We start from the raw sequence: 26,848 nt of genomic DNA on the forward strand, positions 1-26,848 counted from the left end.
TACTTTCTATGTCGAGCTGATCTTTAATGCATCAATTGATGCGTTCTTTGATGCACCTTCCTGCATCTTTCTCGATCATGCATTTACACACTTGGTCTGAGCTACAGACTTGATGCTTATTTTTTATTCAACTGATGCATTTATTTTTCAGTGTTCATACACTGTTAGAAGTTAACGGTAAAATTTGCAATATGCAGTCGTCAATTTACAAAATACGGACACAATCGTTTTATATTTATATTTGAATATTTTCATAAAGGTAGTTAATGATTATAAATTACATTTGCATGCACCGTAAATATATTTTGAAAATCTGAATCATTAAAATTTTATTAATTAGGGTAACTAAGTACACGAAAACGATCATGGTCATTTGTATTGTATTTAAATTGAGCAGAAATCATTGGTCGTAGTCCGTTAATTCTCCAGTCAGTTTTTTCACAGTAAAGTACAACGAGCCATGTCGGTAAGCCATGGAAATGTGCTAAAATATTTGGGTAATTGATTAATTTGCTTTATTTTACTTTGCTTTTCGGCCATTTTTGGCTAATCGCGAAGATGAGGATAGGTAATGATATGACGAAATTAACGAAGGTACATGTAGACTGCTCATGTCCAAGCTGGGATTCGGGACCCCCAGCGGTGTAGCGTCCTAACCATGGAGGTAGGATAAAATATTTGACACTAAAACAGTAATACATTATCGTAAATCGAAAACCTTCAAATCATTGCATAATAAATTACCTAATTCTTACAGATTACAGAAGATTTTGCTTCAATACTTATTGTGTTGAAATTTTATGATATGAACATAATTAAAGTAAATCCGTATTTCGAAATCTTGAAATGTTTATCCACATCGTCTCGATGAAAGTAACGTTTTGTAAGATTGTAACGCATCGCCGCAACCGAATTGCGCACAAATCTCACTGACCTGTTTTGCGCACAGATTTTGATCGAACGTTGCCACTTTGATAGCTTTAAAGTCTGTGCGCAAAAATGTTTTTTTCTTTAGACAAGAAGAGAGAGAGAGAGAAATTAGAAATAAAATAGTAAATCTCTTAAGGATTAAATAAAAAAATATAATTTGACCAGTAAATGTAGAAAGTCAAGATACAACTTTAGTAGCAATTTACATAATACAGTAAGTCACTATTGATGTTTTCAAGATACAATATTCATACCAATTTACTCAAACTCAAAAGTTAGGTTAGGTTAGGTTAATGACTGCACAACAAACACTTCTGTCAATCGAAGCTCGTGATATTCGGTATAAATACGGAGATAAACCTACAATTACATTCTAGTCCACCAATCAGGTTCATCCTCTATGCCTATCTAATGCTACCCTTCCAGCAAAAACACGTGTAAGTCCTCAGACACACACAACACACACAAACAAACACAACAGAAGTGAGAACGGCTTGAGAACATTTTACATCTGACAACATCGCCTCATTTCTTTGTGCGCAATCCTGTACATTATGACAGCTTGTCAACGGCTTATCAGATACCTTTGATAAAACCGGATAAGTGTGCGCAATCCAGCTGTAGCCGGACGCATTTGTTACATGTGATAATTAAACATCATCTCATGCTTACTCCATTAGGTACCGCAATAAGATAATAAAATAACTGCTATGATTGGAATGATTGGTAGGTAAATAAATATCATTTCAATTATATATATATATAATATGCGATTCAAATCGTTCCTCTCTAAAATAATTCTCATAAAATTACTGAAACCCACATCCGTGGCGGAGCGCGATACGATGCCTTTAATCAAGGAGTCCCGGTTCTGATATGCGGTGGAGGCACATAGTGGTTCGGATCCCATTTTAAACTGTAGGTCCAATCCCGATTAGCCTCCATATGCCAGTGGTCTTAAAATGCGACTTCAGGGGTAGCTGATTCGAATCCCAGCCTAGGCATGGGTGTTTCTTGTGGGTGTCTCTTCAACAATTTCATCATATCGTCACTCATCCTCGTCTTCCCGGTTAGCCAAAAATGGTAGAAAAGAGAAGAAGAATAATAAGCCCAATCAATTAAAACTACTGAAAAAGATCTTCTTCGGCCAACCGTGTGAAAGAAATACGACATGTTAAGAAATCAAAGGAACGTGAGTATTGAACATGGTCCTCAAGGAAGTAAAACTAGTTTCAGTAGTCAATTGTGAATGAATGTTGCATATCCTCTCCGCATTTTTACAAGTACAGCAGTACCTCATGAGAAGTTAATTGCGAATGAACATGCATTTCGCATGATGAAGCGTCATGTCCCTGTATCACAGAACAGGATTCACAATTAGTTGGATACGGCGGGGGATTTGACGTGGGAATGGGAAAAACATGTAACAAAAATTGTGTGTTTGGGGAAAAGGCAGAAGCATGATTGACAGGCGAGAAGGAGAATACATGGTGTTCTGTCGTCCATCCAGAGCGATAGCACGATCGGGTGTAGGTACAGCGAGGCTCTCAGCTATGCTAAATTGTACATAGTAGTGGAAATTAGTGTATCTTGCTGTCTGTCTCTCTCTCTCTCTCTCTGTGTGTGTGTGTGTATGAGCACTATTTTTCTCTCTCGAGTACAGTCTCCCTAACGAAATAATATGTAATGAATTGGTAGCAGGGAAACTCCGCTCAAACAGAGATGGCTTTTAGGAAGCATTCTAGTATCCCATCACAAAATGTTTTGGTGATAGAACACTAATATTACTCCGTCATTTCGTAAACAAGTTATTTTTTGAAAGATAATACATTCCCTCTGCCAGGTTCTGGGTTCTGCAATACATAGACAGTACATACACAAGGACCCTTCTTTTTAAATATTTTAATCTGCAAGTGATATAGTGGAGATTTGTCGAGGTTGGACTGGTTACTAGTTTAGGTCACCGGGTTTTTAGGCATAGTTCACGATACTGGACTGAATGACAATGGAACTTCTACACCAATATGACTATAATAATGTTGAGTATATCTGGCTTCTCTAATTTCATACATACTATATGATATCATTTTTATGGCTTTTCTATCCAATTTACGCATTTTAACTTATTTGATTCAGATATATATATAGCTACATGAAACCAAAATTGTATGTTTACCATATCCACATGTTTTCCATTTCATTTTTCAATGAATCAACAGTATATTTCGATCATCCAATGCTTAATTACAATGATTGGTCAAGTACTAAATGAGCAAATTGCTTTAGGTTTCACTTAGGCTATCGAAGTGTACAGTGTACAGAGAAATAAACTACGTGTTACAGTCGAGAGGAAACTAGATAGCGTACGTTTTCGATCAACCAGTAAATTGCTATGCGCAAGCAACTTTATATGAAATGCATCATCCAATTATGTGGAATGCAAGTACAATTCTAATGGAGGACACCATAAGAAGATGGCTGCTAATTCACGGCAAAGGAAATTCCTTCTTCTTTTCAAGAAAACTGAGGTTTTCACAGTGCGCTACGATTCCAGAGGTCTCGGGTTCGAATCCAGGCTTGGCCATTGGTGTTCTTTGTGCGCATCCTTTCATCAATATCGTCACTCATCCTCATTTTCGCGATTTGCCAAAAGTTGCAGAAAAGCGAAGGAAAATAACCCAAATCAATCAATCAATCTTTAAGAAAACTACTTACACTAGAGCAAGCATACGAACCTTTCCCCCGGATCCTACTTGCACTATTTGTCGAGTTTTCAAATCCATTTTAGGCAGTCCTTACAAATTTTGATCTAATTTTATTTCTATATTGTCCTTTATATATTAGTGAATTTATTTGTTTCATCAACAGGTTACTTATATATACTCTTAAAGCAATGAAGCATTTTAATACAGTTTTCACATTCAGTTCAAACAAAATATATAATTAATTTAAATGTTAAAAAATGCATTTAAAGTATTGTAAATTGATTTAATATTCTACTACCTGAAGATGCTCTTTTGTCCCACGTTGCTGATTACAAAACAAAATTTAAGCTAAATATAACAATTGACCAGGACTCGAACCTGAATCTGTGTTATGTCGTGCCACTTCTCTACCACTGAGCTAACTAGCCAGCCTTATCTTCGCCTAATTTTTTACATGGAATGCCTTCCCGTGTCCTGCATGCCCCAAAATTAAAACTGGCACTGAACCAATTTTAGAAAATACATGTTTTTCAGCCTTTTTTGTCCTTATTTCCTTCATTTCATTTTGGGTTTGTTAGTTGCACCAAGTGCCGAGAACTGGACAACAGGAGGGATCCTGTCATTGGAACGGTTAGTTCTTTTCAAGTACGCTCGAGGAGTGGTCTCTAGCTCAGAAGTGAGTTCCATTAGTGACTTTGTTTTTGCTCTTGAGGCAGACTGTCATGTAATATGTATATGATATCTCAGAACTTCCTCAACCAAGCTGATGTGCAGTCCGCATCTTTTCCGGTGCATTCAAAACATTCCTCCAGTCCACGGTTTTCTCTCTTTAGTGGAGGAGACTGTAACAACACCATCAGCCCAGCAATGGCTTGGAGTTTGTGTGGACGTTGCGGATTTATCTCCCGCTGTGACAGCCGAGGACTTCCTGACAAGAGGAGATGATATGAGAGTCTAATTATCCTCCAAGCCATTGTCCCGTTGCATCTCTTTCTTGCTGTTTCGGCGACATGTTGCAAATGATAACCCAACCACGGTTGTCGTAAGCAGAGTGGATGTAAATTTTTAGGACTGCAGAAGGGAAACGGCCCCGTGTAATAATGTTCTGCCTTTTTAGTGACTAAATGTTGGGTTTCTCCTGGTGTATTTTTCATGGGGTTGCTGTGAATTGTCTCAGCAGTTATGAATATTATATTCATAGAGCCAGAATCTCGCTATGTGTATACATGTCCATTAAGAAAAGTTGCAAGTAGAAATTTCTTCAAAATTAAACGAGGCTCTTAGCAGAAAGTAGGTCATCGTTTTATCTGCCATTGTCTCCAAAACTACAGTCGAAAAAGAACGTACAAATAAACAAATAGCATGCTTTTCCCCCCAAAAAAGGTTGAGTGAATCATATCATAGAGTATGAATTTACAGTAAATATTGTAATGTGTTGTATAATTTTATTTGCAGTTACTTAAGATTTTGTAGGAATTTCTTTTTTATTTATTACGGGTATTTTTTTAAAAAAGTAGGAAAATATTTTTCTTTGCTCTTAAATATGAGATACTTAAATTGTTATCTTTTATAAATGATCAGTAATGCATTTTTTACAGTTTTGAGTAGGTTCGTCATCTTCAAAGACTATTTTTCTTTAAGATGTAAAACACTTTATATGTTTTGCTTTTATAGATAACGAAAACATATCAATTATACCTTTTAATATTAGAATCTTCATCAAACGTCTGAACGTATATGGTAAAAATACACAAATGCTGTGCCATCTGTTGACAGTTGTTTTGCTACCCACGCGTCCTTCCAGGTAATAAGGAATTGATATCAGTAACGCAGGAACCTGTGAATGGGGCTTTGACGTCATAGTCCACCGGGGAAATACTAAACCAATTGGGATTACGAAATTTGCTTGCTCTGATGCTATTCGCTTCATGTTTCGCAGCCACCTATTAGGGCTTTTAAATGCATTTTCCACATGATCATATTCCTGCACTTTCTCCCGTGTGGGTTTTTTTCTTTTTCAGATTTGTGAAAAGTAATTCACCACTTTATTCTGAAGCTTATTTATTAGTTACTTTTTATCGACGACTGTTCTCTAATTTACCTTAGCTTCTTTAATTTTCTGGTTTATCTTAGCCTCCAAGCGTTAGTTGGAGACTAACATACGTCAGTACATTTTCAATTAACTATTTCCTTCGTAAATTCCTTACTGCTTGTCCGTGTAAGCGAAACTATTGTACAGTCGGTGGCAATAAAAACGGGATCCTTAAATACTCGCTTCCCTGCAAGGCGTTGTGTGTGTTGTCATTAGAATTTTCTATAAAATCCACTTATCGCCGTCGAGTTAGGCAATACACATTGCGCCTTTCAGAGAAGCTAGTATTTCAGGATCTAGGTGTCCCATTTTTATTGCCGGTGACTGTATATTAATCAAGTTTTAACATGCTTATACTAATGACGCACTGTTAAAAGCCGGGTTAAATAAACGGATGCCGATTCATGAAAGTCGGATTCCGCGAGCTTTGATGTTATCTTGACCCTTTCTGTAAAGGTAATGGCACATTAAGTCAGATGGAAGAAATGTTACTTTCGCTGAACAGAAGTCAGCCCAATATGGTTGACATGAGATCGATCGAATCAAAGCTGGTGAAGGGACAACTGCTCGAAAATATGAACAGTGCGCCAGGAAACGTCGACTCGAACTGTCTCCACGGCCTGGTTGAAATAAGATCCCGACTTCGAAACCATGTCCTCTCGAGACACCAGTTGGAAAAACTATTCTACACACTAGCAAACTGTTCAGTTATCGTGGTTTTCATATTCTCCAGCGTACCTATAAGTATCTATCTGCCCACAACATTCCAGCTTTCACTCTAGACGTGAGATCTAGAGGAGATATGCAACGGGAGAATAAATGATTATATTTCGACGTCATGAATCGTTTTAGCAATAAAATTTGCGTGACCGGACGTTTCGTGTTAGTCTGGATCCCAGGCTCTATGGGAAACATCCCTCGTAAACCGTTTTTCTCTGCGTGCATATGCGATCAATTACGATAGCGTGTAAACTACATCTATGAATTGCGCACGTTTCCTCTTTCAATTTAGAGCATATTTAGCCATTTTTAGTTCCTTCTATGTTTTTATTTTATAGGCATGCCTATGAATGTGACTTTGCTAGTCAATATATAATTCGAACGGGCGTATATAATACACACACTATTTGATCTTCAGTACCTTTACCCACATATTACCCCTTTCTTAACTTCAGATAATGTATGTGTTTGGATCTGGCTTTTCCATGCTGAGAATACTTATAATTTTGAAGCAAGAAAAAAAGAAGAAGAAAAAAAGAGGTTTGATTATATGTACAGTCACCAGCAATAAAAATAATAGGACATCTAGATCCTGAAATACTAGCTTCCCTGCAAGGCGTTTTGTGTGTTGCCAAACTCTACGGCGGTGGTAGAAGTTGCCATTGATAATTTGCTATTAAAATCCACTTACCGTCGTAGAGTTAGGCAACACACATAACGCCTTGAAGGGAAGCGAGCATTTCAGGATCTAGATGTCCTATTTTTTTATTGCCGGTGACTGTACATAGTGCAGTTATTTTGTAATATTTTTTTAGTAATATTGATTTGCTGGCCTTTCAACTTGTAGAAGTTGGGCTTGGTTTTTTATTCTGCGCATAATCATACGAGCGTGGCAAAATTCGATATGAACAGAATATCAAATTATATTCAAATTTTATTGAAAGTTCTGTTCTTTTGAACTTGGAGCACGAATTGCCCTCAACCTAACTTGCTCGGATTATATGGCAGTGTTGGTATGTGTCAGTCTCCGAATTTGCGTGTCTTGAAAGTTCGCCTACGGTGAAACTCCGTGCGGAGGGGGTGGAAGGGGTCGAATCTAACACCATTGATGATTTACTAAAGTGCTGGTCGTGGTGGGCTGTCTACGCTACGTTTATTAGCCTCCCGTCTAACATTTGGTCAGTTATTAGTGCATTCTCTTTACCTTGCTGTTCATAGGAGCCTGTGAAGTACCTTCAATCGTAGCCGCATATTTTGAAACTCCCTGCAGCAACAAACCTTCCTATAACAGAAAATGTTTTTCTCAAGCAAACACTTCAGTACAAAATTATAGATGCTTACCCTGTTCACTTTTTCCCGAACTGGTGCGAACTAAAACTTTGACATTTTTGCTTTTTTTAAGAAGTGAAAAGCACCAAAGGCGTCAACGTTAAACAGGTATAATATAATCTTAATTTTGAAACACCTGCGAAATTCTGTGGAAAACAAAGGCTCTAAAACGGATATTTTGAGCATTACAACAAGAGTTTGAAAAATGGGAGATCTTGAAAGAAATAACATGAAGGTAATCGTCGATTTCAAGTAAGTAAGTTAGACATGAAGATTAAAGCTGCTAACACGAGATCGTCATGGAAAGTGTACACCCGACATCTGCAGTTGCGACGCGTAGAAGCCAACTGTTGTTTAAACGTAAAACTTAGTTTACATAGAAGTTGCAAACTGTTCACAATTTCTCAAGAACTTGCAAACAAAGCTGCGCGTAGACGTTTCCACGATGGTTAATTAAGCCGCTCCTTCTGCATGGCGGACGCTGTACGAGAATTGAAGAGAAAATTTTTCCTGCAGTCTGCCCCAGAAGTCTATAGAGCAACGCCATGCATAACGGTATAGAAGGGGAGAAAGAGTAGGCGGAGCAAAGCAACTGCGGTCTGGGACAGAGTATAAATACTGATGATCCTGTGCCTTTATGTATAATTAATTGGTCGTCATTTATTTACAGCGTGTCCACAAAAACACTCCTCGATTTTATTTGGTTATAAAATGAAAACTTTTTGCAATATGTTTGTAAGTATGGTGTCAGAAGGTGTAGTAACTCAAAATATTTTTGTTTATTCCCTACAGGTTGTGAAATTGACCCAATTTTTCCGCTAGAGGGCAGTAAATTCTAGATGGAGCTTTCAAAACAGCAACGAAGTTGGTGTGTGTTAGAATTACACACAACAAAGAGTGTCGTGTCTGTTCAACGTTCGTTCAGGCGTAAATTTGGTGTGGAACCACCTTCGAACAAGTCCATTTTGAAGTGGTACAAGGATTTCGTCGAAGAAGGGTGCATCTGTGACAAGCGGAAAGGGCACTCTGGCCGACCGACAGTCCCACAGCAAGTTGTTGAGAGTGTGAGGGAAACCTTTGTTCGGAGCCCCAAAAAGTCAGTGCGCAGAGCGAGTATTGAACTACAAATCCCAAAAAGTACGCTTAGCAAGGCGTTACGAAACTGGTGCAGAAGTTAAAACCTGAAGACCGTCCAAAGCGACAGCAGTTCTGTTCGGATCTCCAGCAGTTAATGGAAAATGATGACAATCTTCTGTCGAAGATCATTTTCAGTGATGAAGCAACCTTCCACCTGCATGGTAGGTAAACAGACACAATGTGCGGATATGGGGATTGGAGAATCCCCACGCCACGCTGGAAATACAACGTGATTCTCCTAAGTGTAATGTGTTTTGTGCCATATCTGAACAGAGAGTTTATGGTCCTTTTTTCTTTGAAGGCGAAACTGTGTCCGGCGATAGTTACTTGGATGTGTTACAAAACTGGTTGATGCCTCAACTTACTGAGGTAGGTGACTACCTTTTCCAACAAGATGGGGCACCACCGCACTGGCATCGTAACGTCCGTAACTTTCTCAATGAGGTCCTGCCAAACAGATGGATAGGTCGTGCCGGACGCCAAGATCAGGTGTTTCTTCCCTGGCCTCCTAGGTCACCGGACCTTAGCGTTTGCGATTTTTTCTTGTGGGGGTATATCAAAGACATAGTGTTAGAACCTCCCCTACCTGCATCCATTGAAATTCTGCAGGACAGAATCACAGAAGCTGTAAACACAATCACGCCCGATATGCTTTTCAGAGTCTGGAATGAGCTCGATTATCGCCTAGATGTTTGCCGTGTGACAGGTGGGGCACACATTGAGTGTCTGTAATGAAATTCAATCACATGAAACTTTATGAGTTTTTACATGTTTACTCAAAAAATGAACACAATATTCCTCAAAGTTTTCATTTTATAACCAAATAAAATCGAGGAGTGTTTTTGTGGACACGCTGTACTTTAATAACACCTAATGCTTACCCCATGTGAAGGGATTATACATTACTGTTATGTGCACTCTTTCATTGTACTCCTGTGAACAGAAAATGTGTACTCTTTCATTTTACTCCTGTGAACAGAAATTGATCCTTTTGGGGGAATTGCAATTATAACGAACCTATTTTTTTCTATACATTTTCCTGATTTTATTTTGTATGGATAAAATACTTTACGCTCCATGGCTCTTATCAGCACTAGAATCAATAACAAAACCAAATCTTGTATATATTAGAGTGCTGACATTTGTCTAGTAGTGAATCAGCTATGCAAACCCATCTAATATTATAAGAACGTGAGAGATGAGTGAAAAGTATAGAAGATCCGGATGGGCAAATTTGTTGGTAAAATGTATTGAAAGAGGATTGGAATTCATGTCGGCGGTGATGTGATCAATACCAGCATATCCCTGGAATACACCTTCTCGGTAGGGTGCTGAATTTGCCCCAGAACCACTAGTTGTATACGTAGAGATTGGAAGTTGAAAAGTAAAAATTTGTCCACGTATAATTTCGGGAAAATTTTCCTGATTTGATATGTTTACTAACTCTAAGTATGTTAATGTAAGAGGCTCCTCTACTTCCTCAATATTCGAAGATCTTCTAATTCGTCAAATGTCACCATTGTAACTCTCACATTCGATGTGTTATTTCTTATGGAAATTGAAAGTATTATGCATGAACTTCAAATGATTGTGGTTTTGTTCGTTCGATAAGAATTAATTTGTGATCAAGTTCTTGTCATCCGAGTTGGTAAAAGGTTGAAAATTGCTCTGGGACTCGGAGAGTTGCGATGATGGCAAGTACTCCACAGTGTCCCACAGAACCAGGTAAAAATCTGTTCACAGCCTGGAAGGCGGATCAGAGAAATGCATTAACGTGAAACTTTAATAAGCAGATATCATTCATCTTGATCCCCCTCCCCCTTCCCTTCACCTTCGAAGCACCTCTTTGAGAGGAAAGGAAGAAAATGGGGAGACCCACGACTTGAAGAGGCGGCCTTGATCCGGAAATCGTTATTTGGTCCTTCCAGGAAGAGGAGAGGAGATCCAGGATGCTCCCAGGGTTTTGGAACTGTCTCAAAATGGCGCCGATCATCTGCTCCTCTTCAGGAATTAAAGGATTTCGGCTAGAGGTACCAATCGCACTTTTAGTGACGTTCATAAAAAAAATCTTAAGAGCTCCGCTCTGAATGACAGGTAATTCCACAAACGCCCTCCTTCTTTTTTTTGGTCAATATAGAAAGAGCTCAAAGTCTTTGGAGCTGGTCTTCAATAATTGATAAGTCTAGGATGTTCCCACGCTGTCTTCGGGGAAGTTCTCCAAAGTCTTTTGTCGTTGCCTGTGCGTCTTGGCCACTCTCGAGAAACTTCAATAAGATTCTTCAAAGTACACATTAATCACTATAACAGTAATGCGATTAACTTTGAAATTTTAAAGTACAATTAATTTTGCAATAGGCTTTTGGGAAATAAGCTCGAGGGAGTAGCTCCTGGTTGAAAGTTGTAGATCAGCCTCAGTACCCGTCATTAGGCAGACTCCTTAGTAGAAGTCTGGACTGCCGAATAAAGCGACACGACAGGGTAAACATGAAAGGACAATTAACAATCATGCTGAAGTCAAGTCACCAAAATCTTTTACAATAAAATAATGAGGAAGCGAACAAATATTCATTATAAATTGGGAAAATACACGCTGTGTAGAAATCTGTTTAAGGATAAGGAATTAAATAAAAGTGTTCAAGTCGCCACATCCTATTAGCCTGACTGGTCCGTGAGGTAGAGAGGCTGGTTCCTTTGGCTCTTATTCAACAATACCCTTCAGCTTTTAATAAACACAAACGAACTTCGTAGTCATTTTATGTGTGTTCGTGAAACGTAATAAGGTAACTGGGGGCAATAACGCCTATTGAGGTAATAACGCCAGGTGGCTATATCTCGAAAAGTTGAAAGTGAATTCGATAGATGGCATATGCAGTGTGTGCGTTACTAGCAAGTCACGTGATTCTTTTGTTCTGACGTCGCGCCATTCTTCCCAGTGTGAGTTAGCTTCTTTGTGGTGAAAGCGGCCACTCGGAGACGTTGATGTAAAATTGAGAAGGTAAGTTCTTAGTGTGCAGAAGTTTTTTGCTCACGTTAGAAGTTCGCGCTCTGTATTATTTTTGTACGTGGGTCGTTATGTTTTTCAAACATACTACTAACTAATTATTTTTGTTTTGAGTAAGAAGCAAAATGCATTCCGAAAGAGGAACTTGCGTATTATGGGTAATAGCGCCAACTTCAATTTGGGGTAACAACGCCAACTTTGCTATTGTGTTTATTGTATGAGATATTCATTTCGTTCAATTTTCTATTTCATTTAATTTTGTTTTCTCACTTAAAGTTATAGATTTTAAGAGATAAAAAAATGTATCAGTACTGTAGAAAATATATAAACGTGGAAAATAGAATCTGTTTTTGTGTATTATATACATTTCCATTTACTATATATTTATGTTAATATAATACTCCCTCTGTCCCATAATTATAGTCCAGTATGCCAAAATGGTAACTTTTTATTTATGTTCTTTTGGATACTTGATCGGTCAATTTGTACTGATCCTTTAGTAATAACGTTGTATGACTCATTCCCGTGTTTCATTTTCTTCTTCTGTATACACAAGTGTCACAGTTTGAATATCGGACAAGTATTTTGTGACAACAAACAAAAGTGTACTGGACAATAATTATGGGACAGAGGGAGTATATTATACGTTCCATGTTATGGCATCTTCTAACTACCGTGCGTCCATTTCGATCTTCGGCCGAGAGATCGGGACAAGCGTGGCGGGCGACGCTGACGGAGATGCCGACATTTGCGGCCTGTAATGCCCGCTTATTTTGATGGACATACGCAGACATTTATATAAAGATTGCAAAACGAGCACTAACCTGTGTTATAACACGCAAAAGTTCTTCTGCAGGAAGTTCTGCCTTTATATACACAAATAAATAAACTTTAGAAACGATGTTAAGAGCCACAGATAATAAAACATTTTAATCATAGTTTTGACCAGTAACGTCCTGCTTAAGTTTATATCCTTGAAAGAGTTTTGTGTCGACGGGGATCGTTTGGAGGTTTCGAATGTGCAACACTGTATCAAGATTACACTGTAGACGAAACCGTTAAAAGTCAATGGTGTTCGTGATCTTCCTTGCAAACCGAAATCTCCGAGCTCCGAGTTTTTTGTTCCTTCGCGACCAGATGAAGACAGAGCTGTGAATATAGTGACGAGCAGATTTAAACCAAGAGCGTGTTAATTTCGTACTGTGCGCAAGAGTGTTATTCTTGGTTACTTGCCGTTACTTGTTTGTGTTATTGCAGCGTGTATGTGTGTTGTGTCAGTGAGACGATTGGGATGCCAGCCGCAAGGTTCACGTTAGAACAAAGAATTTGTATGACACTTACGTGAAAACAGACTCGTCTCGAGACGTGTGTAGGCAATTTATACAGAAATTCCCAGGCGTTTCACCTCCACATAGAGATACGGTTAGACAGCTTGTCCTTAAATTACGATAAACTGGATCGTTAAATTTTAAAACACCTAAGCAAAAACGACGGATTCTAACCGAAGCAAAACTCGATGAAATTGGTGCAGCGTTAGAACGTTCTCCAAACAAACCTCTACGCCGTGTTTCACAAGAGATGGGTGTGTCAAAATCATCAGCACATACAGCCACTAAGCTACTAAAATTAAAACCGTACTCTTATAACACAGGTTAGTGCTCGTTTTGCAATATTTATATAAATGTCTGCATATGTCCATAAAAATAAGCGGGCATTACAGGCCGCAAACGTCGGCATCTCCGTCAGCGCCGCCCGCCACGCTTCTCCCGATCTCTCGGCCGAAGATCGAAATGAACGCACGGTAGTTGTAGAATGAATAATGCTTCAAGTGTGTATAAAGTGAATAATTACCATTTATCTATTTTATTAGGACATTCTTATAGTATGGCGTTATTACCCCTATACATGTGGCGTTATTACCCGGCTATGTGGGAAATAACGCCAAAATGCACCTTCTTAGAAAAAGCTCTCAGAAAATTTACTATTTGAAATAAAGATACCATAATTTTTTTGTGGCTAAGGAAAAAATGCATCTATTGCCTTATCCAATTTTTACATTGCCAGATGTTTTTTATAATGCCAGGAAAAATCGAAGAAGCTTAGCATGGCGTTATTCCCCCCAGTTACCTTATAATTTCGACAGGTGTGACTTGAAATTATACTCTTGAAACTTACCAGGGTTTTTATTTTCATATTTTTTTAAAATTTATTATTCTCTTCTCTCTCTCTCTCAACCGCTGGGTCCTGCTCTATATCCTTATTGCGTCCATCATCCCGGAGTGTGCTTCCAACGTGTCTTCTTTTACTCTTATCAGAACAAAATCGACATTGGGTAGAGCACCATCATGCAATATGCTTCTTGAATTTTGAATTTAAATTTAAAAGTTTGGGTGCGTTAGCACTTAGGCTATTTTGAACCTGTCACATGATACGAGGACCAGCCCGTTACCGTAACTAAAATAACATAACTGTAATGACGTGTAACTAAAATATTAAAATATTCTGACTTCGGTTAAAAGCTGAGGCTGTAAAGGAGCACACACAAGAACAAAAGAGAGGACAACACACAGAATTATACTGGCCACAGAACCAGACGCCAGAGCCTCGTTAGTCTGCAAAATGCAGTCCAGGATGTACTACGTGGAAGTAAGGTTGACAATTGGGTGTACTACGTGGTAGGTCGGTCACCCTTACACCCCACATTATGCTTCTTATATAGAGGGAACAATAAATGTTCCCTGTTCCATCCTAATACCTCCGAATTCAGTCTTCTTTTATATCTAAAAGGTAATACTTTCCATAAAACTCCCTACTGTTGTTTCTTGTGCACTTTCTATAAATGGCAGTAATTTACACAGATCTCGTCGTATTTAGTAACCAGCTTTTAAAGAGAATATAAATGCATTCGCATCCCCTTTCACAGTCGTGGCTGAACAGTCGACTCACGATTTCGCCACCGAAGGTTTCAGGTTCGAGTTCTTACCACGTGGATATTCGTTTGTCTCTCTTCATGAATTTCATCTAATTATCCACATTGTCGCGATTATCCAAAAGTGTCAGAAAAATGATGGAAAATAAGGAATATACAAATTGCATCTCCTTTCACTAACCCTAATCTGACAAACTGTAGACTTGGGCCTTCGTATTTGCGTTGTAATCAAAGGATACTGGGTTCGATTCGCGGTGGAGTCACATTGAATAGTTGGTCGGGTTCAATTTTAACCTGTAAGTCCAATCTGAGCATTAAGTGTGCGTGAGGAGTGTAAAAAAATAAAAAAAATAAGTTATATGGGAGATGAACTGGTATAACAGTCAACAATAGAATGAAATGTATGAACGTACTTCTCAGGAATGTAAATTGCAGCCCGGCTACCACGTTAATGGTGAAGTTTGACCGCGGACTAAATCAGATACAGTCCGAAACCTTCAGCCAACGAAACAGCAAGGTTCTCTAACTTTACGGTTTCAGACAGTGACTCTCTGAGGGAAACAAAATGTAATTCATATTCTGACTCTTGTTTCTCGGTCGCAGCGTATTATGTGTTGGTAGGGGGATTGGTGGAGAGAAGAGGAAATGCAATTATTTCGCGGAAAGTTCTATCCCAAAGAACGAAATCAAAGCGTTACGCTTTTGCGACTTGCAAACTCGAATGCTGTTGCAACTAAGGTTAGGCACTAATTCTGCCGGTTGGTAACATTGTGCTGGCCAGCTGATGGAACGTCAGTTGGAGAAATAACACTCGGAGTGAAGGTGCCATGTGGAGCACAGGTGTGCATTTTGGAAGTTCGTTAATAATCCCAAAAACAAACATTCTTGTTGCAATCATGCAAGACGTGGAATCACATATGTACGTGTTCGTGTAGTTTGTGTTCCAAAACAACATATCAAGTGAAATGTCAGTGTGTTATTTTATTTGCAATCACTAAACGACGGCTATAAAACGTGTCCAGCATTCGAGCGATTGAACCGGCTTATGAGTCCAAATACCAGATCTCTAAGTGAAATTAAAAACATGGTCCTCCGTCAGTTGTATGCAAATGTTCGGTAAGCAATCGGAACATTAACCATGGTTAATGGTTAGGCTATATGCATGCCAAAAACAAATCCGTTACCAATTTTTTAATCACTTCTAATTATTCTATGTAGCAACAGGAGTGAGAGGGGTGATGCATGAATCATTCAAGGTGAATTTTCAAATTTGTAAAAATAATTTTAGAGATTTTGTAATTAGTAATGTTATAGCAAACGTTGAATCAAATCAGCAACGGCAAATATTTGAAAAGCACATGTTGGTAGAGTTGATTAATTCGGAAATTCCCGCATGAGAGATGAATCCACGGTATATCCTACAGACAATGTGTGTAGATATATACAAAACTTGTACAACCCTACATGCAAAAATCCACGAGAGAAGAAAGGCAAATTACAGGTTTTCGTTTGACTCGCAGCCGTAAAATTCGGAAAAGTGTCATGGAACCCGAAGTTATGTTTATTTCTTTTGGAAATGACTTTAGAAATTCGTTATTTGTTATATTAGAAATGTTTAGTGAGGCAGATTCTATTATTTTGTTATGCTTTATAGCATAGGCGCCGGTTTCTTCAGATATTTGGGGGGTCCAAAGCTAAGCATAACCCTTCATGGGAGTTTAGTATCTTCACACAAGCTCACACATGTACACAAGAATGTATTTTTTAAAGTTGGTTACGCATTGTATAAAAATGTAACACTAATCAAGTAGCACACATAATGTTTACAGGTATAAGTAAAAAAAAATACAAATCCTGATTAAATGAGACAGTGGCAAGTACCAGGATTAACGTGCCAATATTATTATTATTATTATTATTATTATTAGTAGTAGTAGTAGTAGTAGTAGAAGTAGTGGTAGTAGTATCAAATACCATATTATCCTCGTAAATTACTCAAAAAGGGGCAGAAGTCTGTGCTGAAGCATTTGTGTTGTAACAAATTATTTTAAATATTTTTTCAACACGTTCAATTTCACATTAGCTAAAAATACAAGTAGAATACAAGTATACAAACTGTATTTTTAACAGACAGACAATACGTGATATATGCATTCCGAATATGACTATTTTTGTACATATGACATGTATAATTGCCATATTCAACATAGGCGTATGTTTTACATATGCAACATGGGTAAGAAATAAGAAAATACAAATGCAACATGTTAACACTAAATTGTGTACGTATTCAAAGTTTCTATAATACACATATGTATGGCATTCTACATAATCAATTCATCCACCATCTCATAACAAACCAGCAGCAAAAATTATATAAATTGTCTCTTAAATGTGTGCGTTCTTTTTCCTCCCAAACAATTGTTTTTGCATTTAAGACAAAGCTGTTTAACAGCAACAATTTGATGTACATATTTGGTCTAATTTATCCCTCCCGGTGGAGGCACATAGTGGTTCGGATCCCACTTTAAACTGTAGGTCCAGTCCCGATTAGCCTTATTGTGCATAAAGTGGACTTAAAACACGAACTCAAACCAAACCAAATTTCTCCCTCGGAGAATGCATTACAGAAAACAATGGCATTGCGAGCGAAGCGACCAAGAAAACTTTTAGACCCATTATTGCAAAAACTAAAAACAATACTGGCTTAATAGTGCGCCATTGTATTATCTCTTTTACAACTTTTTTCATTTGGATCGTTCGGCACCCGGATCGGACTCCCGCCGACTCCTAGCTACGGCTCTGAACTTGATGAGACTAAGAAAATAATAGGAAAAGTATAGATTGCGAGCGAAGCGAGCTAGAAAGATTTTACGAAATGGATTTTTATTTGTAAGAAAATTGACATCAAAGATGACAATTGTCCCTCTTGCAGGTGCCCATGTCCGTCTGGAAGATAAGATGCAAGAAATACATGAAAACTAATACCATCTTGAGTATTCTCTTGTCCTGCTACTCTTAGATTCTCCTAGTTTTGCTTTTTTTACTTCAATGTTTGCCCCCGTAGAAATTATTTCCGTCCAAGGTTAAGGGGAATTGCTCCTGCCCCCCTGTGGTTACGCCACTGGTTAACCAATACATCAACAACAGACGCCGACAATGGAAGTTAAAAGTAGCTTACATTCGTGTGGAAAAGAGAATGCGCCTATTTTTCGGTGGACTGACCCATTCAAGAACGCGGGGACTACAGTATTTCCACGCTTCTTCCTCCATTCTCGCACATAATCATAATATACCATGCGTTTTCATCACAAATTGTGTATTTGGAAAAAAAAAATACTGAGATAGTGTAAAATGCGTATTTCAGAGTAGAATCCTGCGTAATTTCCCACAGAGCCCTTAAATAATTTATGAAATTTCCATCACACAGATAATATTTTGTTACAATATGAAATCGTGTTGAAAGTTATACATTGCGCCCATTATAGGGGGGGACTCAATCGAGAACTGGAGCCCCCCCTCCCCGGGTTCGGCGCCACTGCTTTATAGGACATTTTCCACCATCTCTCCTATGGGTATATAGCATTTCTGTGTATGGGAAATTTTCTCAAAAAAGTTACTCAAATATGCATTCAAGACTAGACCGTACAAGCATACTACCTGAATTGCAATTAAATGGAGGTGGAAACATTATCATGGTAAACATTCCTGAAAATGACATTCTACAAAACCAGCATAACATTGGCAGTGAGATGCAAAACTGCTGGACTCCACACATGAATTCAATTAAATCTCCTCTGAGTGGTGGTGTCGCTGACTCTTGATCCTTGAACGGTTAAGCGGCCAAGGTACCTCTACTATCAGAACGTGGACCTATACAATCTTCTACCTAATTTTGCCAAACCAATTCCCTGATATACCAGGTATTTTCCAACAAATTTTCAAACCATTCTGTAGCGTTTGAACTTACTTTATCTCAGTTTACACTAATTTTAAAGTGGAAATATGACAGCACTTCCTTGATTTAATACAGAAAACATGCTGTAAGCGTTTCCTTTTTCCACATGGACACCTGTTACAGAAAATTAGTGTTATATATATATGTATAAAATTATATTCAAGTAATCATACCCAAAATTATCTCCCTTTTCCAGAATTTTCAATTTTATGAAATTCCCTGATTTTTCCACGACATTAACCCTACTTCGATCTCCAGACTTTTATCGGGTTTCCCAGGTTTCCCGCGGGAATCCCGTTATGATGTCGTGAATCTGAAGAAAATAGTTCACATTTCTCTTGTTTGTATTCTCTCGCGGGCCTCCTCGATGGCGCAGTGGTAGCGTCGTCGCCTTGTAATGAAGGGGACCCGCGCTCGATACTCGGTGGAGGCTCATAGTGGTTCGGATCGCACTTTAACCTGTAGGTCCAGACCCGATTAGCCTTCCTGTGCATAAAGTGGACTTAAAACACCAAATCAATCAATCATGTATTCTCTTTCCTTTTCCTTTAGGGTGTACTGTAGTGTCTCTTGGTTTTGTGATTTGATTTGCTTTACTTTACTTCGCTTTTAGTGCCACTTTTGGCTAATTTGCTAAGATGAGGATGAGTGATGATATGATGAAATTGATGAATCGACACTCACAAATATCCATGCCCAGGCCAGGATTTGAATCCGGGACCCCTGGCGTCGTAACGAGAATGTGCAGTGTCTATTGGCATCAAGTTTATATTCATCCTCTTTTTTTCTCTAATACGTACTACATGATCTGCCTCCCCAAGCCTTTGATTCTATTATTCTGCTAATTAGGGAAGAGTCGTGCAGTTAACTGAAATCCAGTTGCCTGAATCTGTTGTCTTTCTGGCCCAAAATATGAGAGTTTTCGCGGCAGAGGATCTAGAAAGATGATCCACGCAACTGCTTCACTTAGGCAAGCACCCCAAGTGGCTCGCTTCACAATTGCGTGCTTAACAGAACGCGTGTTTGCACTTAAATGTTCATTCTGAAGAACATGTAATACCCATTAACACTCATAATGACATTCCCACTCGGCACGCGGACTCCAGGTATTAAGTAACAGCAAGAAACGAGCCCACGAATGCGCTTAAGAAAATATTTCTCTCCACATTTTCATAGCACGACGAAGAATATTTCAAGATCTGTTTGTCCATCAGTAGCTTTGAATTGGCGTATGTATTTCCTATTATCAAGAATCGCCATGGTCCAGCAAGTCGGATGTCTGACTGCAGCACAAGTAACCCGAGTTCACTTCCTGGGATGAATTATATCAGGGTGGAAATATTTCCGACCGGGGCTCACCAAGCCTGTAATCAAAGGGTACATGGGGGTAATCGTGGGAGGGAAGCGTTGCAGGCAATCACAGTTTGGTGCTGATCACATCTTCCCCGAGAATTTCCACAACGTCCCTGTGTCTTTTAGCACGCTGCAGTGTCCAGGAGGATAACTTTGCCTTCTTATATACTTATTATCAATGACTTTTGTGTAATCGTATGCAAAGATAATAGTAGGCAAATTGTCCATTGCTATTTTCATATCTTTCAACTTATGTGTTACCAACGGAAAGAACTGTACTCGTACGGGTTCTGTTGCAGAAGTTGTCCTTTGTTTCGTTGGCGTTTTGTTTCATTACTTGAACCTCTCAATGTATAAAACAAAGTGAATGGGCATGGTAATAAACAATTTGCCTAGTATTACCACTTGCGAAGACAGGAGAGGAGCATACAATAAAACCCTGTCGAAATAAGAAACATTAATGGCGTTTTATCAAAACCTAACGCTACATTTTTAAATAGGCCATGAACGAAATTGGGTTTAGGCCTGGAACGTCATTCGGTTCATTTGTCCGTGGACAGACTATAATATCCGTCAATATCAGCACAGTATAATAAATTATTATTTCCTCTATTTCACTCAACATACAGGTTTGGTATTTTGGCTACATATGCATTAGTCAGTAATACATCATATTAATGGATTGATTTGTTGTTTTAAGTCCACTTTATGCACAGAAAGGATAATCGGGACTGGACCTCCAGTTTAAAGTGAGATCCGAACCACTGTGCCACGGGCCTCAACCGGGTATCGAACCCGGGACCCCTTGATTACAAGGCGACGACGATACCACTACGACATCCGGGAGGCCCCGTACATCATATTAAGAATATGTGCTAACATAAATACACTTTATAGTTAAATAACAAGAAATCTACATTGATGCTTTAGTCATATAAGAAAGTGGATAAATCGTAGATTGTCTATGACAGCAAGGATAAACACAATGAAGATCTGCCAATAAAAATCGCATGCTTCCAATAAATGCAGTCTCCAATAGTTGCCCTTGTGTGGGAATTCAATTTGTTTGATTATAAACTTGTTTATTACGTGTCTAAGAATACAAAAACGACAGGTATTGGTTAAACAATTAAATTGTTGCTTAATTTTCAACCCAATTTGCAGAATAGAATATGAAGAAATAAGGACAATATCTTCTCGTAGACTCACGGTCTCACTTTCCAATAATAAACTAAGCACACGACTTACTGTACTGTCTTGGTATCCTTTTATATTTACAGCGGTGATGAGGATGAATATGAATTGAGTGGGATAGATGAAAGTTCAGGATTCAAATCTAGAACCGTCAGTCCCGAATATTCAACGCTCTCGGTCACCAATACTAACAGGATTCAGAATCTGGTGGATTCCGTGCTCGTAGCGAACACGTGCTCTTAGCGAACACCGGAAGGAAAGGATTTGCAGGTGCGTGCTGATAGCGAACACACAAACTTGCCCTGTCTTGTTTGTCCTTGAAAGTGGTCAACATGCAAGTGTTGCCAGTGATAGCTACCTTATAATCATTTTGTGTTTGAAATTAGCTCCATGAAGGATCCTCAACAATTTAAGTTAACTACATGAAGGTTTTTGTTAAGATATTGATATATTTCATCTTCCTTAAAATCAAATTTTACATAGGAAATTTAAATGTAAAATGGGTCTAACTTATCGCACAACACTTGAGCAACCTTGTGTTCTGACGTCATGGAAGAAAGCTTTTTAATTTTAGGCTAAATGCTTACGTTGTTAGGTTAGGCTAGCTATGTTTAGTTCTCTTAGCCTAAAAATATTTTTTCATTGTATTTATGCTAATGGAATCTAACCTAACCTCGTAGGCATTCCTCGTCTGACGTCAGAACACAAGGTAGCAAAACTTTTGTGTGACAAGGAAGACCCGAGTCAGATCAGGTCAAGAGGCACCAGCCAAGAAGATATTCCTCCACGCAAGTTGGCTTTTTCACTGGCAACACTTGCATGCTGAACAGTTTCAAGGACAAAAAAGACAGGACAAGTTTGCGTGTTCGCTAACAGCACGCACCTGCAAATCCTTTCCTTCCAGTGTTCGCTAAGAGCACGTGCTCGATATGAGCACGTTCGCTAACAGCACGGCACAGTAAGTAGACTCGGAGAAGGAAACTGTCGAGTATTAGTAAACATGCAAACATCGTCAAACAGGAGAGATATAGGATGATGGCGAGGCTGGAAAATTGAAAGTGAAGTTGGCATTCTCGTCGGTTATCACGGTGTTTGTTGAAGTCCTTCGTGTACCTTCCATCTCTGTGTTGGAGAACTGTTTAAGCAACGGATTAAGTTATCAACTCTGTCCAGAACCAACCATATCAATTCGCTTCCGTTGCCACTGTTTCGTTAGAACGGCTGTCGTTTACGCTTTTGAATATTATTTTTAGTTTTCGTAATTAGGTTCTACGCTCGGGACTACAACTTGTCTGTAGAATAAATCGTTTTGATTAAATGTATTATTAGACTTTGGAAATTTTCATACCTAGGTATATACACTGGTGTTGAAGAAAGCATCGCCCCTTAAATTATGTCATCCGAATAACACGAGCCAGGGTAAGAGGTAGTTCAACTAAATATTAGGTTAAACCTGGTGTACCTTTCATTGTTTTTTCTGTTTAAACTAATAAACGGGCGCAATTTGAGCTATTACGAAATGCATATAGATACATGTTTCTACTTCTGTTTGTGATGCTTGATATTATTGTAACATACTATTGATTGAGTGTTTTAGTTCATTTTACTTGGCTTTTCTGCCACTTTTGGCTAATCGCGAAGATTAGGGATAATATGATGAAATTAATGAAGAGACATCAACAAGCATCACTCATGGCCAGACCGGAATTCGAATCCGGTACCTCTGGCGTCGTAGCGCGCTGTGCTAACCACTCCGCCACGGAGACCGGCTAATACTATTAAAAAGGGTTAGAAATGTGAATTTTCTATGTGACGAACTTTCTTTGAAGACCACGGTGTTTTAATATACCGCGCCTCTAATATTATAATATGATGTACAATATTTATTTTTGAAAATAACTAGAACTTACTATTAGGATAATAAGTGTGAATTGAAAGAGTATATATTTCATACGAGAGTCTCCGTTTTACATCAATTTACGGATTAATTATGCAGTTTTTATGCTAACACTGAACTGGATTAAGCAAATCTTTCATAACCAAAGACAATCTTAACTGAACAACGGTAAAAAATTAAAAATTAGATCTAAAATTCATTCTGAAGGAGACTTCTTAGCTTTAGACCCAGCAGGGATGCAAGATTATGTTCCACCCAGTCTTAGAAGTTCAACTTGTCGATACAGCGCTGGGCGGGTTAAGACAGTCTTTGAATAATTTTGACTCTCAGGATAAGTACTTTATATTCTCTCTTGAACGTTAATTAATTGGATCAAATTGTAATTGATTTGTTTGAATGAACTGTTCTTTAAAATTCACCACCCTCCTTCGGAGGATGGTCGACGCCACATGCTGTTTAATTGCTTTAAAATACTCATCTCTTTCAACATTCATTTTCATCGTTATGATGGACAGGAATGTGACGCAAAATAATTGAAATACGAAAAAGGAAACAAACTTGTTAAAGAAAGTTAGTTTTATATTGTTAGTATTCACAAGCTCACTCTTTTTCTGGTGTATGTATAATCATCATTTTATTGTTGTTTTTTTAAAAAAAATATTTTTATTAAGAGAATAAATAGGTTTGAAGGAGCTGGAAAATATCACCTAGGGCGCACAAATACGCGTATATTGGCATGTTGAAACCAAGAATTCGGAAGGTACTAAATCGGGTTTAGGATTTGAAGTGATATACATTATTGTATTTAAGATTTGTGGACAGTTCCTCTAATGAATGGACCAACTTTCCCAGATTCGATAAATTCAGTGGGATATAATTGTTTAAATTATATTGGCCAATATGCTTTCGAGTTAAATACCATTTATACCAATATTGAAAATAGAAATGAAGTGATTTAAAAATACAAGAACAGTGACATCCAGAAATGTAGATATTAACTGGACAACAGATAATATACTTGGAGGTTAGAGCTGATTATTATAGAAAGTTTGTGAGAATGATCGGGAGAGTGTAGAAGTCTCTCGTGTTTAACCTAAACTTCACAGCCGAGCTTTCTTGATTTCTGGCGTACTTCCAATAAGAAAAAATAAGGGACACAAATGACATTGACTTTCATACATAATATGTATATGCAGGACTCTTTCCAAAGCCATATTAACTCACGAACAGTCTGGTTTTATGTAATATATTTTTGTTTATTATTGTGCCGTTCAGCGTTATACCCAGTGAGTAGGATTCGACTTTCGCGACTCATATTACTTAATTAATAGAAGTAACATTTTGTTGACCAATTTAATCATTCGAAAATCTTGTATTTCAGTGTATTCCGAAATGCACACTCTTAATACATCACAGTTTTATTGCCCAATATTGACTATCTTTAAATCTAGGGCCAGAGGAAAAACCAGGTAAGTCAACGCTGTCAAACTTCATAAAAATGACATTTTAATTGCAATACTTGAACATGTAAATTAAAAGGTACAAAAAACATATGCTTTTATGAATAGAAGTGTCAAAAATATGAAACGAAAGACAGTATGTTTTAAATACCAGTAAAGTATCCACATGGCAGGAAATGACACCACTATTTTTCTTACGACAGAAAATTGACTTACCTGTTTTTCCCCTTGAAATGTAAAGATTAAAAGTTAAGGATGAAAATTATTCAGTAATAACCAAGAACGTACGACATTTGTCAACGGCAATATTGAATCTTCAAGTTCGAAGATTTCGCTATTGTTTGTAAACATATGAAGTGGAACCAGTGTTTGCATTGATAGAGGTAAATTTATTCGGTTATGTGAATAGATAAAGCAATATCACCTTTGATGGTTTATATAGGTTTCAGAAACTAATTCACACAAAAATGGTCCACACTGTTATTCATTTAGTAAGGTTTAAATGTTGAGATTCAACGTAATTCTCAAGTTATTTCACTACTACAGGTAAATTTGCAAGTTATAATCTTAAGTCAAAGATGTTTCGCTTCAACAGTACATGGACGGATGCCTTAAATATTTTATAATAATATGTTGAAGTTAGTGTTTATTTTTAATTTTTTCAAGGCACATGTTATATAGTTTGCTGTGATTTTGTTCCTGCGTAGGGGGCTCAATAATGAAACGGATTATGAACAAATATAGGGTATGATTACTTTAACAGAGACTCGAACCTATGACCCGTTGTTCTCAGCCCAAGATTCCTTCAACCTTACTACAGAAAAGTCTTCATCCCCTTGACAAGAGAGAACACATAATTCATTAGACTGTTCGCAAACATGTGTTTGTATTTTGCGTCGCTTTTCCGCCTCCGTAGACTAATCGCTAACGTTGAGGAATATTCGATGAAAATTATGAAAGGGGCTTTCGAAAAAGAACACCCATGCCCATGCGAATTCGGAACCTTCGTTGATGACATCGACGATTCAACGCATTCTGCCACCGAGGAAGAAAGCAAACACATATAGTACAAATTCGTTATAGAGCACGTTATTGCCGTACCTTCGTGCGCACTTCATCACCTACATTAAGTTAATTTGCATGACACTACAGAGGCCATGCTTAGAGGACACGGGAATAAGTGTAGCCTCGTAAACAAGCTGTTTCCGGTTCGATTCCTGCTCGTGCTTTTCATCTTTTGTTACTGTTGCAATCGAGAGTGTAGGCATCATCCCGAGTGGGCTCCGGGCACATTTAAACTGAACCTAATAATTATGAAATCTAAAATATAACAACAGCAACAACAAATAACAGCCGTAGGTTGTAGAACAGTTGTAATATTATCGCCGAAGGAGCACTATGGTTCGTGTTTTATCTTAACGCTTGATACGCCGTTATTGTTATTAACATTCCCTTCTATATTTTGCCGATTGTGCGCAACGGACGTGCAGATTTCAGCGACGGTTACATATAAAATCGTGTCATTTCATGCATTCTAAGAGAAATCACACAAAATATCAAGCAAGAAGCCCTTTTAGTCACTCACCTGGCATTCACCTCATCATGCCGGTTGGTTGTGGACGGCTGAGGACGGTGCCAGCTCAGGTTCGAACCCCGGACTCAAATGTTCTATTGATCCCTTTGGAGAGGGAGCAGTGTCTTTCCCTCGCGCTGCCTAGTACAGCGAGCACCTTCGCGCATGCGCGCACTCTGCTAGCGAGTGGCCCGGGATCGCAGTGCGTATCCTTTGCCAACACGGCTGCAACCGTCCGCCGAAATATGGAAGCAGTGTTCGCGGGAGGTGGGAAATATCCCGCGAAGAGGGAAATTTTGAGGGTATCGCGGGGGAAAATGAGAATTCTTGTTTGTTCCGTTTATTAAGTATGAGTTAATAAAATGGTGAGAACTATCTTCCAGCAGTCAAATACCAATCAGTGTCCTCTCAGTGCATTTGTAACCTCTATGATATTACATTTCACTTTGATTTCTATAAAATACTGTAATTCTTAACCTGCCTTCAAGAAACTCCAGCATCACGACCTGTCCGATGTGGCCTTTAATTAATGGATCCCCGGTGCGGTTCCCTGTGCAATGGACCGTCGTT

General features: G+C 38.4%; 1 protein-coding gene across 4 annotated transcripts in view; it reads right to left on the minus strand.

The window, feature by feature from the left end:
• The window catches only part of GluClalpha (glycine receptor alpha 1), a 214,783-nt gene extending 188,392 nt beyond the window's left edge, over positions 1 to 26,391 (minus strand). For all 4 annotated transcript variants that reach the window (XM_083141753.1, XM_083141769.1, XM_083141761.1 and 1 more), the window contains exon 1: positions 26,291 to 26,391. The gene's annotated coding sequence lies outside the window, so the exon portion shown is untranslated. The remainder of the gene's footprint in view (positions 1 to 26,290) is intronic.
• Positions 26,392 to 26,848: the final 457 nt, after the last annotated feature.

This window comes from Lepisma saccharinum, chromosome 1, assembly GCF_977018435.1.
Source record: "Lepisma saccharinum chromosome 1, izLepSacc3.1, whole genome shotgun sequence".
Lineage (NCBI taxonomy): Eukaryota > Metazoa > Arthropoda > Insecta > Zygentoma > Lepismatidae > Lepisma > Lepisma saccharinum.